The sequence below is a fragment of the Macaca mulatta genome, chromosome 1, assembly GCF_049350105.2.
Source record: "Macaca mulatta isolate MMU2019108-1 chromosome 1, T2T-MMU8v2.0, whole genome shotgun sequence".
Taxonomy (NCBI): domain Eukaryota; kingdom Metazoa; phylum Chordata; class Mammalia; order Primates; family Cercopithecidae; genus Macaca; species Macaca mulatta.
The window spans coordinates 123859779-123874513 of NC_133406.1; the positions used below are offsets into that span (position 1 = coordinate 123859779).

Below are 14735 nucleotides of genomic sequence, written 5' to 3' on the forward strand. Positions count from 1 at the left end.
TTATTAGTTAATGAATGCATGTCTGTATTTCAAAAGTATATTTTTATTTTTTAGATCTTAAATGTCATCCTAGGATTGGCAAATACCTTTGGGCTGCTGACCTTTGATTAAGTCAGAAGATGCTGGTGAAATGAATTAATAGTTCATTTAGCCAAATGAACTATTGGACAAACAAAAGTCTAGTTGACCAGCTGTTACTCTTTAAGGCTCATGTTAGTGACCATCTGATTTTTAGCCAGTACAGAGAAATGATGAGTATGTCCATTTGGTAGAACGAATGAGTTACATTTAAAACTATATATTTTATATTTACTTGATTAACTTGATTTGCTTGATTATAGACTCTGAAATAAGGAATGTCATTGTAACATAACTCTAGCAACCATTTTGGAATCTCATTTGCTGCCAAGAACAAATGAGGATCTTAATTTATTCAATTTCTTATGTCAGAATATAAACTTTACACAATCCAAAAAACCTCTTCCCATGTCTCCAAATGAGGATCTTAATTTATTCAATTTCTATGTCAGAATATAAACTCCACACAGCCCAAGAAACCTTTCCCATGTCTCCCTCACTTCCCTGTTGTGCTTGTTCTTGTCTGCTCAGATCCCTCCTAGTGCGGAGACTGTACCTTGCACACATACACACTCACACATGCACACACACTCCTATCTCCATTCTTTGAGGACTCTGATCTGCTTCAACCTTCAAAGGTGCTAATGGGTTAATTTATTTATCATTCGCCCAAGTCACATACCATATTTCCTCAAATCTAAAATGACATTGATTGCAAGATGCTACATTCATTTATGTACTATTAAAAAAAAAAAGAATCCAGAGATTTGTTAGGCCCTGATGTTTAGAAATGATACAGTGTGAGCCTTGCAATCAATGAAATGTACTTAAATTTTGAAGGGAGGCTTTTGGAGGTAATACCTTAGTGACTCCAATGGTAGAGTGTCAGGCATCTTGGCGGACTGCTGGGGGAGGGCTTTGGAGTCAGATGACTGTGTTGTCACACAGTCACATCATGTAGTAAGCTGCTTATTTCACATCTCCAGTGGGACTGGCTCTAGGTGTGAAGATCCAGTGTATAACAAAGTGAAACATCCACAAGAAACATGTAAGAAGAGGTGTAGATCTGTCCATAGGAAATTCACAGATGTCCTGTGATGCTGCAGAAATCTCATTGACCAGCGAAGCCTGTCACACAAGTGTTCTGAGAACAGTCTATAGTCAATCTCTCTGCCTAGGCACTGGGCTGAGGTAGAGACTTGAGTTCTAATTTTTGTTTTGCTGTTAACTAGTCCAGGGGCCAAGTGTCCTAGGTGGATGGTTTTTGCCCTTCGTCCTCAGTTCCTTATGGGAGGCGAAAGTTAGAGTTCCTCAGGGGAGGCAAAAGACCATGGGCCTTGGGCTTCAATCAGGATAGCTCCACTTTTATGTCTTAGATACTGTATGTCTGTGATTCCCTATTTTTAAAAAATGATCCTCTGCAAAATGAAAGCTTGAAAGTCATTGATAAAGATGAACTTTATCCTTTTTTCTACTGCTAAAATTCTCAGATTTATTATTTCACTTTAAAGAGGTAGATTATAGAGAAATATTAGATGCTTTCTTCTTTCATGGTAGCATCAAGACAGGAGGGCCAAGCGTTACTCATGTGAGAGGTTGTTCTGTTCCAACTGCTTCCTCCTCACTATTCCTGCTGCGGCCTCACCTATAAGTGAGCCCTTGGGAAGGAAGCAGATTTGCCCAGTGTCTTAGTCTCCTATTGCTGCTGTAACAAGTTACTACAAATTAAATGGCTCAAAACAACATAAATGTATTATTTTACAGTTTTTCAGGCTAGAACTCTGACATGGGCTAGAATAAAGGAGTTGGCAGGGCTGCACTTCTTTCTGGAGGCTCTAGGGAAGAATCCATTTCCTTGCCTTTCACATTTTCTGGAGGCCACATTTATTCCTTGGTTTATGACCCCTTCTTCCATATGGCGAGTGAGTACTTTTCACATCTCCCTGATTCTCTTCCATAGTCACATCTCACTCTGATTCTCTTCTGCCTCCCTCTTCCACGTCTAAGGATCCTTGTGATTACATTGAGCCTGTTAAATTCAGTATAATCTTCCTATTTTAAGATCACTTGATTATCAACCTTAATTCTATCTGCAATCCTAATTTCCCTATGCCATGTAATTAACATATACAGAGGTTCTGGGGATTAGGATGCAGTCCTCTTTGGGGGCCATTATTCTGTCTTCCACACCTAGAAATAGGAGTTGTAGTGTGACAGGGCTCGTGAGAATCAGAAAAAAAGAAGTGACACAAAACAAGCTGCAAAGCTGTAAGCTAGCCTATTTTGAGTTGTGACCCTATCCCCATGTTATTGCTAGATAATGTTTATCAAACAAGGGACTCAGGGAGTAGCACATAAATATTTCATGTGGGATTGGTGTCACAGGCTGAGTTTCCCAGAAGCCAACACAGAAATGGAAACTTCCATGAAGAACATTTATTAGGAGTGGTCTTCGGATTAACACCTTCGAAACAGAAGGAAAATGATAAACAATTTGTGCAGAGAGAGAAGTTGGACTGCAAAGCAGTCTCAGCAAAGGTATCTGCTGACCCCACAGGGAACTCTGAAGGTGGGGTGAGGGTGCTAGACCAGTAAAGCTCATTGGATGTGGGCTGCTCCAGGAAGGGGAATGGGGTGTGACCTTGAGTGAGGCATCTCTCTTCAGCTAAGGCACTTCCTGGAGAAGTCTGTCTGCCAGCAAATCCCCAGCAGCTTGAGGGAATAAGTTCACCAATCCTAAAGAGAAATCTGAGTGGTGCATCCCAATGCCCACTACAAAAGGACTCTAGTGTAGGGAGCTGGTCAATGAACTGGGGGGAACTCTCCAAGGCTTAGGTCCTAGAGCAGAGAAAGTGTGGGTAGGAAATGTAGGGATTTTCCCAGGCAGGCAAAGAGTTGATTCAGAAAGGATATTTTTTCATCTTCTACCTATACCCCAGTCTCTGCAGAACTCTGAGGCTCCCTACCCTTAGGGAGACAGTCTGCCTGCCGGTCACCTCCTACTCATCACTGGAATCACAGACAGAACAAGTGGTGGCAACACTGGCCTGAAGATTCCTGACAGTAAGTAGATTTACACAGAGTAAACAAGAAGCTGGACTGAGTTTGGTTTAATCTCTCACCCCAGAAACCCACATGCTGACAGCAGGGTCAATTCCACAGTGTTTATGTGCCTTGGTGGCTGCTGCTCATGGTGGCTATTTCCCATGATCACATCTCATTATTCTTTATTACCTTGTCATCTAGAGGAGGAAGGATATCATGATCAATATTCTGTGAATTCATAAATTATTTCACTTCTTCCAGATGAACTCTGTACCACCAGCATTATGACCCTGGCGTCCCTCAGAACTCTACACAGGGCTGGGAGTCTAGGTTTAGCCTTAAGTGAAAGCAGAATAAGTGGCTCCCTGATTCAGGGTCACCAGAAAAATCCTAACCCGTGAGAACCTTCCTACCCTGTTTTCTGATGTCTGAAGGCCCACTATTAGGGCACAAAATTTTCAACTTCAAGCTCTGATCTCAATTAAATGTAGACACTCTCAGAAAGGGTCACTATCTCTCAATGAAAGCACATTTTAGATGTTTTCCTGGGGGAAAAAATGGGATATAAGTAGCAATGCTCCAAGTACCAAAACCTCCCTAAGTCACCTGTGAAAAGCCATTTGGCAATAATACCGAAAGCTTTTAAATGTTCACACTCTGACCTAGCACTTTCACTCCTGTGAATGTAAGCTAAGGAAACTGATCTCAATACTGAAAGGACTTTATACACAAGAATGGGCCAGGCGCCCTGGCTCACGCCTGTAATCCCAGCACTTTGGGAGGCCGAGGCGGTGTTGAGGGGGAAGCACTTGAGGTCAGAAGTTCGAGACCAGCCTGGCCAACATGGTGAAACCCCGTCTCTACTAAAAGTACAAAAATTAGGTGGGCGTGGTGGCAGATGCCTGTAATCCCAGCTACTCGGGAGGCTGAGGCAGGAGAATCTCTTGAACCTGGGAGGCGGAGCTTGCAGTGAGCTGAGATCGCGCCACTGCACTCCAGCCTGTGCGGCAAGAGCGAGGCTCTACCTCAAAAAAAAAAAAAAAAAAAAAAAAAAAAAGGAATAATTTATAAAGGTGAAGCTTTGGAAGCCACTTCAATGTTAAACATTTGCGAGATGCTGAGAGAAGTGACAGCGTTATCAACCCAATTTTTTACAGTCCTGCCATTAAAAATTATAGGTAGGAAGCGTTTGTAATAACACAGTGAAAATGTTCATGTTACAAAGTGGAAAACAACCCTGGATTCAGGTTATTATGTGCGTTTTACCACAGCTGTGTAGAAACAAATCCATACACATGGAAATCGAATGAAGTGAAACGCATGCAAATGGTAATGATGCTGTGCTTGGGGCAGAATTGGAAGCAGTGTTAAAGTCATTTATCATCATTCGTGTTTTTAAAATGCCGTGTGATGGCTGCAATACTTCTGTAACGAATGATGTTTAAGCACGGAGCCCTTTACTGGCCGACGCGCGGGTGGGAGATAGCAGCCGCGCCCACGCTCAGGTGGCGGCTGCAGGCAGGGCCGGCTGGGGCCGCAGAGGGGTCCGCTCCCGACTGAGGACCCTCTGCTCTTCTTGCAGACGTAGGTCTGGCCGGGATTGGAAGCGTCACCCAGCCTCAGGCCGGGGACCCGCCGCCAAACGCCGCCTCCGCGGGATGGTCCTCGGCAGCCGCCGTAGCGCAGAGACGAATCCGCGCGCCCCCAGGCTGCCGCGAGCTACCAGGAGGCTTCCACCTGAGCGGCGCGTCCTCAGGGCTTGGGCCTGGCCTCCTCGCCTGTGAGGTGGCGCTGTGGCAGTGCCCACCTCGTGGGCTGTGTGAGGGCCGAGTGAAATCGTGCATATGCGGTAAGAAAGTGCTTTTCACGGTGCCCTGTCCTAATATGGGCTGCCAGCCTAAGTACAGAGGCACAGTCCCAGCCCAAAGGCCAGTTTCCAGGTGAGCCCCTGTCGGGGAGACCACCAGACGGAACAGTGCCAGTCTACACTCCTGCACCGAGCAGGGGACAGTGTGGACGGCAGAGAGGTCTGAAGTCCCTTTAGAATAAGGATAATGCTTCAGGGTTGTTAAAAGGATTAAATGAGATGATATCTAAAGGGATTAGCACAGTGGCTGATGCTAAAATAAATCATTTTCCCTACTGCCACTGCCCTTAAAACCAGACGCCTGCAACAGCCGGCCGGTACGTCTCCTCATTTGTAAACTGGAGTTAGCAGGTGTGTTGTGAAGATTGAGAAAATTACGCATAGGCAGAACCTGGCGTTTAATATTTGGGAAATGGCAGCAATTCTTTCTTCACTAGATAATCTACAGGCTGCACTGTGGTAGGCACATATGCTTAGCACCGATTCTTATAAGTGCAGGTAAAGAGAGAGAGAAGACATATTGTGTAAGTCGAAGGAGCCAGCCGTGTCCAGGCCGCAGCAAAACCTCAGCAGTACTGTACCAGGGCCCTCTTCAGTGAATGAATCTCCTCTTTGGCCTGTTTGCTGTCTGTTTGCATTTGCTGCACCCATCAGTTCCCAGACCTGGCCTTTAAAGCCAGGAGCTCTAGGATGCTTGTCCCAATCCTAGAAAACAAGTACAGCACACACCAACAGCAGCACCCCTAAAAGCCAGCCCTACTGGCAGTGCAGGCCCTGCAACCCGTAGGTAAGTGGGACACTCTAAGCTTCTTGGAGACAGCTAACTCAGGGCCTGATTAGCTTACTCTCACCTCCTCTCTTCAGGAAATCAGACTGTGTAAAGTAAGAGAGAAAAGAAAATTAGCATAAGTCTATTCCATTGTCTAATGACATGTGTTTCACTTGTGTTAAAAGTGAATTGTGGGCTGGCGTGGTGGCTCATTTGCCTGTAATCCCAACACTTTAGGAGGCCACGGCAGGCAGATTGCTTGAGCCCAGAAGTTTGAAACCAGCCTGGCAACATGGAAAAACCCCATCTCTACAAAAAATACAAAAATTAGCAGGATATGGTAGCTCATGCCTGTAGTCCCAGTTACTCTGGAGGCTGAGGTGGGAGGATGGCTTGAACCTGTCAGGTCGAGGCTGCCGTGAGCTGTAATCACGCCAGTGCACTCCAGCCTGGGTGACAGAATCAGTTCTTGTCTAAAAAAAAAAAAAAAAAAAAAAAAGTGAATTGTAGTACCAGCTACATTTATAGAGCCCTTTGTCTTTACAGTCATGGTGCTAAAGTCTCTGATCTCATTTAATCCTTACAACCACTCTCACAATGCTCTGTCCATTTTACATATTGGAAAACTAAGACTCAGGTTAAGAGAGACTTGTTGAAGGTCACAGTTAGTAAGCTGCAGAGAACCAGAAAGTGAATCTGGGTTGACCTTGACTCTAAACAGTTTGCTTTTAACAACTATACTCCTTTGAACATATTTACCCTATTTTCTTCATTAAGTAAAATGCTTTCTGTGTCTTAATTTTCAGAACCTCTAATAAAACATTTTGCAGAACATATTTTCTAAGTATCCCTGATCCCCACAAACCAGGCTTTCTTCCCTAATCTTTTAGTCATTGCAAACATGTAATAGATGCATGCTGAGTTTGTGAGCTTGGCACCACACATGACAGGCTTTGGTTAGGGAATTCAGCTACAAGCAACCAAACCCTCATAGCCAAAGCCAGGGGTGCTAGGACCCCTGGCCCTGCAGTGGCCCTGATACGGCCTTTCCATCCTCACAGTTACTGGGACAAAACGTCCTATGCTTTCACCCTTATGTGGCTCCAGAGGTAGGATTTAATTTTTTAAAAATCTGCAATACTGCAGCAGAAATGTAGTTATGAGTCAGGGATGTGTACGTGTGTGTGTCTGTGTGTGAAAGCCAGTCTCTCAGCACCAGCTAAAAATGTGAAGCAGCAAGTCTGTGCTGGGAATTGAGGACACCATATGCTTGTATTTCTAGGTCTTCCTAAGAATTATATAACTGCCCCCAAAGCCAGGGGGCAGGAGCAGGGCCAGCCGTGGGAGACGTTTCCAAAGAGGAATGCTGAGGAAGGACTGACCTTGAGGAGACAGGGAGTTTGCCAGGCTGTGGAATGTTCCCAGCCTTGGGGCTTAAACAAAAACTGTATTCAGAGGGTGAGTGCTCTGTTGAGAACAAACCCTATCTGTTTGTCTCGGGGCTTCTCAAGGTGAGCCCTTTCTCTGCAGGTTCTGGATATTGAATTTAGAGGTGGGCACAGCTGCCAGAGCAAGGCCCTGGTAATCCTCCCAGCCATCTCTAATTAGCCGACTTCAGGGATCCCCCCACCCGCCGCCCTTCTCCGGAGTTCTGAGGGTTAGGCAGAGGGGAGATAAAAGCTCTCATCTATTCATAGAATAAGGCTGCAGAAAGGCACCCTGGGAGGAGAGCTGTGGGAGGGAATACAACCAATCAACAAAGGTTTATCAAGGGCTCACCCTGTGGTCACCCTTGGGGGAGGGAGGTATCTGATTGGCCCCATCCTGCTGAGGGCTTCTTTACAGTATTCTTTCCTAGAAAACATCCTCCCCACCATCTTCGCTCCCCGCTCCAGATCTTACTTGACTAAAGCCCATTATTCTTATAGGCCTCACTTCAGAGGCCTAAAACCCAGAGCAATGTTTTTCAAGCTGTGGGTCATGACCCATTAGTAGCTTGTGTAATTAATTTAGTAGGTTACATCGAGCATTACTGTCCCCCATACCCTCCAAAAAAACAAAAACCAAAAGAACAAAGGAAATAGAAAAGAGGCTATCTGAGCACACTGGACACCATGAAGTTAAGTGTTGTTTCAGTTATGTGTATACTGGATCATGATATAAAAAGCCAAATTCTTACTGGTGATTGTGATTAAAAAAAAAAAAAAAAGATTCAGAAACTCCTGGCTTAGAGGCTGCGTCTGTCCGTATCCTTCTCACTGCAAGTGTCAGAAACCCTGGCTCAATCTAACTTAGACGAGGAGGACATTTATTATCTCACTTAAAGGGAAGACTAGAGGCGTTGCAGGCCCCAGGGTGGTTAATACAGTGGCTCAACCCTGCCACCAACAGTACCATGCCTTCACAGTGGGTTTTATCCTCAAACTGGTAGTAAGATGGTTACAGAAGCTCCATGTCATATCCAGAGAACACTCAGTGGGAGGAGAGACAAGAGACTAGATCTTCTCATGTCTCTGAGGAGTGAAGAAATTTTTCTTGGAAGCCCTCTGGCTGAATTCACTTTCTCAGTAGAGAATTGGTCACAACTGTATTCCTAAATCCATCACTGGCAAGAGGGTATAGGAGTCTCATGAGTAGATGAGACTGAGCAGGAGATCCCCCTGGAGCTGAAGGTGGGAGAGAAAGGTGGATACAAAAGTGATCAAAAAGTAGGACCAAATGATAGAATGGGAGAAGATGCTTGCAATATCTAAAACTGACTAATATCTAGAATACACAAGAAATTCCTACAAATCAGGAAAAAGACAGCAACCCCATAGAAAAATTAGTAAAAGATATGAACATGCAATTTATAGAAGAATTAACCCTAAAATCTTACAAAATATGATAAAATGCTCAAAATCATTGTTAATCATCAACAATATGAATTTAAATGAGACTTTACATACATTAGACTGAAAACAATTATTAATAGAAACCTGTGAGGTCTGAGAAAGTGAAAAAAAAAAAAAAGGAAAAAAGGCCAGCTGGATAATTCCAATGATTGGCAGGGTGTGAGGACATGGGAACCTCACGCTGCTGGTGAGACTGTGGACTGGTGCAGCCATTCTGGAGGGCAGTCTGGTCTTCTTGGTGAAATTATATAAATGAATATATCGTGTGACCCACAGTTGTGTCCCAGGGGAAATTCTCACAAAGCGAGGATGTTCCTGCAGTCTTATTAGTGGTGGAAGGGAGTTGCCCACCACTTGAGTGTCAATTATTGTGGAAAAGAATAGGTCAGATGCGGGGCGGGCACACAAAAAGCACTGTGCAGCGGTTAGAAGCAATGGATCAGGGGTACTCATAGCAAAAAAAAAAAAAAAAAAAAAAAAAATCTACTTGGTGGTTATGAGCTTTATTGAAAGGTCATTTTTCTGTTGAACATGCATACTGAGATGTATAATGGGTGAAACGATGTCTGGGATTGTCTTAAAATACTTCTGAAAGAAAGAAGTAAGGATGGTGTAGAGAGACTAGATAAAACACAGTTGGCAAAATGTTGGTAAAATTGTTCAAACTAGGTGATGGCTACATGGAGGTTTGTGATATTATCTTCTCTACTTTTGTGTACCTTAGAAAATTTATATGATAAAAGTTTAAAAGTACATAGACACACACACAAAACAATACCCATGTTGCAAGAACACATTGAAGTAAGAAGATAAACATTAAAATGGTTGGTTACCTTTTAGGAAAAGAAAGGAAGAAGAGCTGAGTGTAGTGCAAAAAAGTGAAGAGTGCTGGCTTAAGAAGCACGTATGCTAAAATTGGAACCACACAGAGATGACCATGACCCCTGTGCAAGGATGCCGTGCAAATTCATGAAGCATTCCATATTTTTATAAGTAAATAAATGGAAAAAAATGTAAAGGAAAAAGGTCCAGAAAAATTGGGATGACCAAGGGGAGGGCATGTACATTTGGCAGGCAACCAGCAGGGCCTGCCTGGAGCCCATCTTTATTTTCCCCAGGAGCCTCCTCCCAACCCCTGAGGCTTGTTAGGCTCCTCCTGTGGTTTTCTGTGGTACCAGGGGATTTTCCTATTCTGGCACTTACCACACATCATCTTAAGACCTGCTCATTGCACTGTCTTCCCCACAAGACTATAACAGCGAGTGGGCCTCTGTGTTTGTTTTGCTCAATTCCATGCCCCCAGCATGTGGCACAGGGTCCACCATTCTGGGTGCGCTCTAAAATCCATTTAGTGAAAAACAGTAGCCAATGTTTGTTGAGTATTATCTCACTTTATTCTACAACTCTGTGAAGTAGGAAATAGTATTTTCACCCATTTGATTAACAAGGAAATGGAGGAGGCTCGGAGAGGTTAAGAGACTTGCCTAAAGTCAGAGCTAAAGTGTGGCAGAGCAAGGATCCAGGCAGACCAGCTGCCATTAGAACCAGTGTTCTCAGTCTCTGCACCATACTATCTTGAAGAGGGATGGAGGCCAGTGGTGTCGAGGAGAGAAGCTAACACACTTGAAATATTTTTCAGTCACCATCAGACACTCCCAAACCAAGAGCTAATGCGGTGGTACAGGCTCTAGGAGCTGTGTGGTTGAGAAGGGAGTGGAGTGATCAGAGAGATGGGGAACACTGGAAAAGAGATTAATAGAATGTGATAGGAAGTGATTACAGTTGAATCCAAAGGCATCTTCCCTAAATTGTTATGGGGTTGAGATGGTAGGCTGAGGCCCAGCTCACACTTATGGGGGTGTCTCTTGCTTTCTAGGTAGTTCTTAATTAGTAGTTCTCAACTGGGGGTGATTTTGCCCTCCAGCGGACCAACATTTGACAGTATCTGAATACACTTTTCCTTGTCACAAATGGAGGGAGAAGGGTGGCTAATGACATCTAGTGGGTAGAGCCCAGGGAGGCTGCTAAACATGCTAAAAATGCACATGTACAGGGTAGCATCCCCCAAACAGATTCATCTGATCAAAATCTTAACAGTGCCGCAGTTGAGAAACCCTGCTTGAAACCCACCAGTTCTTAACCTGAATGATAGTTCTGACCATCATTCTGGTTCCACAGTCTTTCTCTCTCAGCTTCCAGAATCTCTAAATACAAGGACATGGCAAAGACACAATGTTTTCAAGAGAAGCCTGAGTGTGGGCTGGGCCTAGGGAGCCTCACATGATGGCATTTCGTTTGATGGTTCATTACAGCCCAGGGCCACTATACCATCATCCTGCCTTTCTACTGTCTGATGCTTAATCCCAGTGGTGTGCTGGTTAATGTTTAACAACCAGCTCTCTGGGAAAACAAGTCCTGGTTTGTAGCATTTGGCAGTTTCCATGGTGCAACTATTCCAACCTTGGCCAATTTAATATTAGCAATGAGAAGTCACCTTGTTTGCAAAATTACTGAAAATTTAACAGATGAGCTGGTGTGAACCAGCTCCTGCACACCACTGCTTAGACCCCACCTTCCAATCTTTTATGTTGTCATAAGCCACATAAATGTGTACCCATTGAGTCAATGGCTTAACACAATAAAAGTGGATTTCTCACACAATAGTGTGATATGTTGTTCCTGATAGAGTGGTTCTCCCACATGGCCCTCCTCCAAGCAGCAGCTCAGGACCAGGCTCCTTCTGTCTTGGCACTTACTTCCTCTAGAGCAGTGGTTCTCAAACTTCAATATGCATCAGAGTCATCTGGAGAACTTAAAATGCAATTCCCCAGAGTTTCTGACTTAGTAGGTCTGGGATGGGACTTGCAGATGTGCATTTTCTAAACCGTTCCCAGTCTTTGCTGGTCTTGCTGGTTGAGGGACACATTTTGAGAATCATTGCTCTGAGGCAGTGATTTGATTTTTTTTTTTTTTTTTTTGAGATGGAGTCTCGCTCTTTTTGCCCAGGCTGGAGTGCAATGATGCGATCTCAGCTCACTGCACTGCAACCTCTGCCTCCGGGTTCAAGTGATTCTCCTGCCTCAGCCTCCTGAGTAGCTGGGATTGCAGGCGCCCACCACCACGCCCAGCTAATTTTTTGTATTTTTAGTAGAGACGGGGTTTCACTGTGTTAGCAAGGCTGGTCTCGAACTCCTGATGTCAGGCGGTCCACCTGCCTTGGCCTCCCAAAGTGCTGGGATTACAGGCGTGAGCCACCGTGCCTGGCCTGAGGCAATGATTTTTTTACCTTGGCAGCGCATTGGAATCACCTGGAAAGCTTTGTTAAGTCCTGATTCCTGGTTCCACTTCCAGAGTGTCTGTTTTATTTGGTCTAGGATGCAGCCTGACAATGGGGATATTTAAAACTCCCCTGTGATTTCAGTCAACAGCCAATGATGATAACTGTTGCTTGAGGGCCTTCCTGTTTCTTCCACCATGCATCTGGTGGGTATACAAAGAGAGTGCTTTTTTGTGGAAGGGCTTATGGGCCAGGCCTGCAAGTGATATGTACATCAGGTGAGCTCCTATTCCGTTGCCTAGAACAGTCACATGGCTGTACCTCCACAAGTTGGGGTGAGAAATGTGTTCAAGGTGGGTGCTTAGGAAGAAGAATGGGTATGGTTTGTTGAACAACTAATAAGTTTCTGCCATGCCTATCTATTAGCTACTTATTTGGAATAAGTATACCTAGCTAGCTCTTCAAGTGTATGGACCCACAAGAATCTGATGAGTCCACAGTAGTATATGGGAGTCTCTGGCTTTAGGGTATGTTGAGGTAAAAACCTCCAGTGGCAACACAGGGTTCTTTTATGTCCCTAATGGGAAGCAGCTTGATCTAGTGGAAAGATTAAGGCTTATAGATATGTGTTCAAACATACTCTCAACCACTTCTTACAGGCTATTAACCTCTCAATTTCCCTCTCTGCAAAGTGGGGATTGTATTTACCTCTAGCTACTTCATAGGATGAAATGAAATAAAAAGTCCCCAAAATAGTGCTGTAGGCAGTAGTACATGTTCAATAAATGTTGGTTTCCCTTCCCTTAGAAAACATTGCCTTGTTGGCACCAGTGATAAGGGAACTGGATTGGGTGACCAGCAAGGACTCTGGGCTTCTCTCCTGGCACATGCACATCGGGTGAAGAGCTGGCTGTGAGCATTTTGCTGTCTCTTCTTTGGGAGAGAACCCATACACAGAAGATTTTTATAGTAAAGGATGAATGTTTGTTTCTGGGACAATATATAGTTGGCAATAATGTCCTCAGATGCTTGTCATTTTAGCAAAACTTTAAAAACTTGTAACCAGGCTGGGCACTGTGGCTCATAGGTATAATCCCAGCACTTCGGGAGGCCAAGTTAGGAGGATCTCTTGAGCCCAGGAGTTTGCGAGCAGCCTGGCAACATGGTGAGTGAGACCACATCTCTAAAACAAACAAACAAAAACACCGCCAACAAAAACCTACAAGCAGTTTTAAATAGAACAATGATTTATACTACAAAGACATTCTCTGCATTTACCGAATAACCTCTTTAAACAGCTCTTCTTTCCTATGCACAGATTAACTGTACTGCATCAGAGTCCTAAATGGGAAGAGAAGAGATGAGAAGGGATGAGATCCCTGCTTCTTATAGAAGACAGGGCCAGAAGGGACAGTGTTAAAACTTCTGTCAGCTAAAGGACAATCATGAACACAGAGGAGGCCTCTCTACAGCCCACAGGAGGCAAGGGACACATCCCTGTACGCAGACAGCCGCAGCCTGGGGGAGCAGATCTGCCCATTCACCTAACAGGAGAGGCAATGCTGAGCTTGCCTGGGATTAGAGCCTCCCACCTTCTTGCTCCCCAGTTACACAAGTTGCAGCTTGATCACCTGGCAGCTCCTGGGGGCAAATCCATTTGAGTAACTGTTCAACAGCATGTGCTTAATTTCCAAGAAACTTTCCATGATCTTATGTTTTAACACCAACTCTAACCTTCCCTGTTGTTTTTCATAAAAACACTGCCCTTCTCCTATTCTTGGCCCCTGCTAGTGCTTTCTACCACCACAGTGAACTGCCCTAGCATGTTGGGAGCCCAGGATTCGAGCCTGTCTGGGTTCAGGCAGATTCGCCCAACTCTGCCACTTTGTGGCTGTGTGACTTCAGGCAAGTTACTTCACTTCTCTGAGGCTCAGTTTTTTCACTTGTGAAATGGTCATAGTTTAGGATATTGCCTGGCATGTAACAACCACTATACAGTAAGTAGCTACTTCCATTAGGTGGGAACAGCAGTGCGTTCCCCTGGGTTTATCTTCAGGAAACATCTGGAGCACAGTTTGGGGTGGAGATGTGTGTGTGGGCGGGTGTAGGAGGTGAGTGACCTTTTGTTGAACTATGATGAAGGGCCAGTCACTGTACTTAGCCCTTTCCACATTTTCCTTCACTTAGTCTTCACAATAGCCTCATGAAGTAGGAACGGGGGTCACCTCCATTTTACAGACAGGCTTGGAGAGACCACATGACTTGCCCACATTATCCACCTAATACGCCCAGTATCCAGGCCTCCCAACCCACTACTGAGACTTACACTGTCTCCAGGCACACGGGTGAGGGGTTGGGGCTGAAAAGGAAACCCAGCACTTGAAAGTCTGTGGGCACAAATCCTGTGTAGCCCCACCAGCAAGCCTGAGCCCAGCCAGGAGATGCCTCCCACTGTGCACGCCCGAACATCCTGTGCACTCAGGTTTGCATCTAGGAGGGCAGCACACAGCGTAGCTGGTGGGAAATGTGAGACCCACCCATTCCAGTCTTGTTCCAGCCTTGCCTCCTCTTCTTAACCACAGGATACCATGGACAAGTCCCTTTGCCTCTATGCCCTCCTCCTTCACTAGGGAGTGTTGACCCCCTGTGCTAAGTGCTTAGTTTTCTTTGTGAGGCACTAAGCTGAGCACCAGGGATAACATGGAAAGAACAGATTGGCTTTATGACCTCATAAAGCTTAGCAGGAAAAAAAAAGGGATATTAAATTAATAGTTACATAACTGAGTAATATAGATAATTAGAATT

At 44.7% G+C, this 14735-nt stretch overlaps 1 non-coding gene across 1 annotated transcript; it reads left to right on the plus strand.

Annotated features, from left to right (window-relative positions):
* The first annotated feature begins 9538 nt into the window (after positions 1 to 9538).
* Positions 9539 to 9642, plus strand: LOC114674934 (U6 spliceosomal RNA). The gene has a single exon (XR_003726028.1). It is a non-coding gene; the product is annotated as a U6 spliceosomal RNA (small nuclear RNA).
* Positions 9643 to 14735: the final 5093 nt, after the last annotated feature.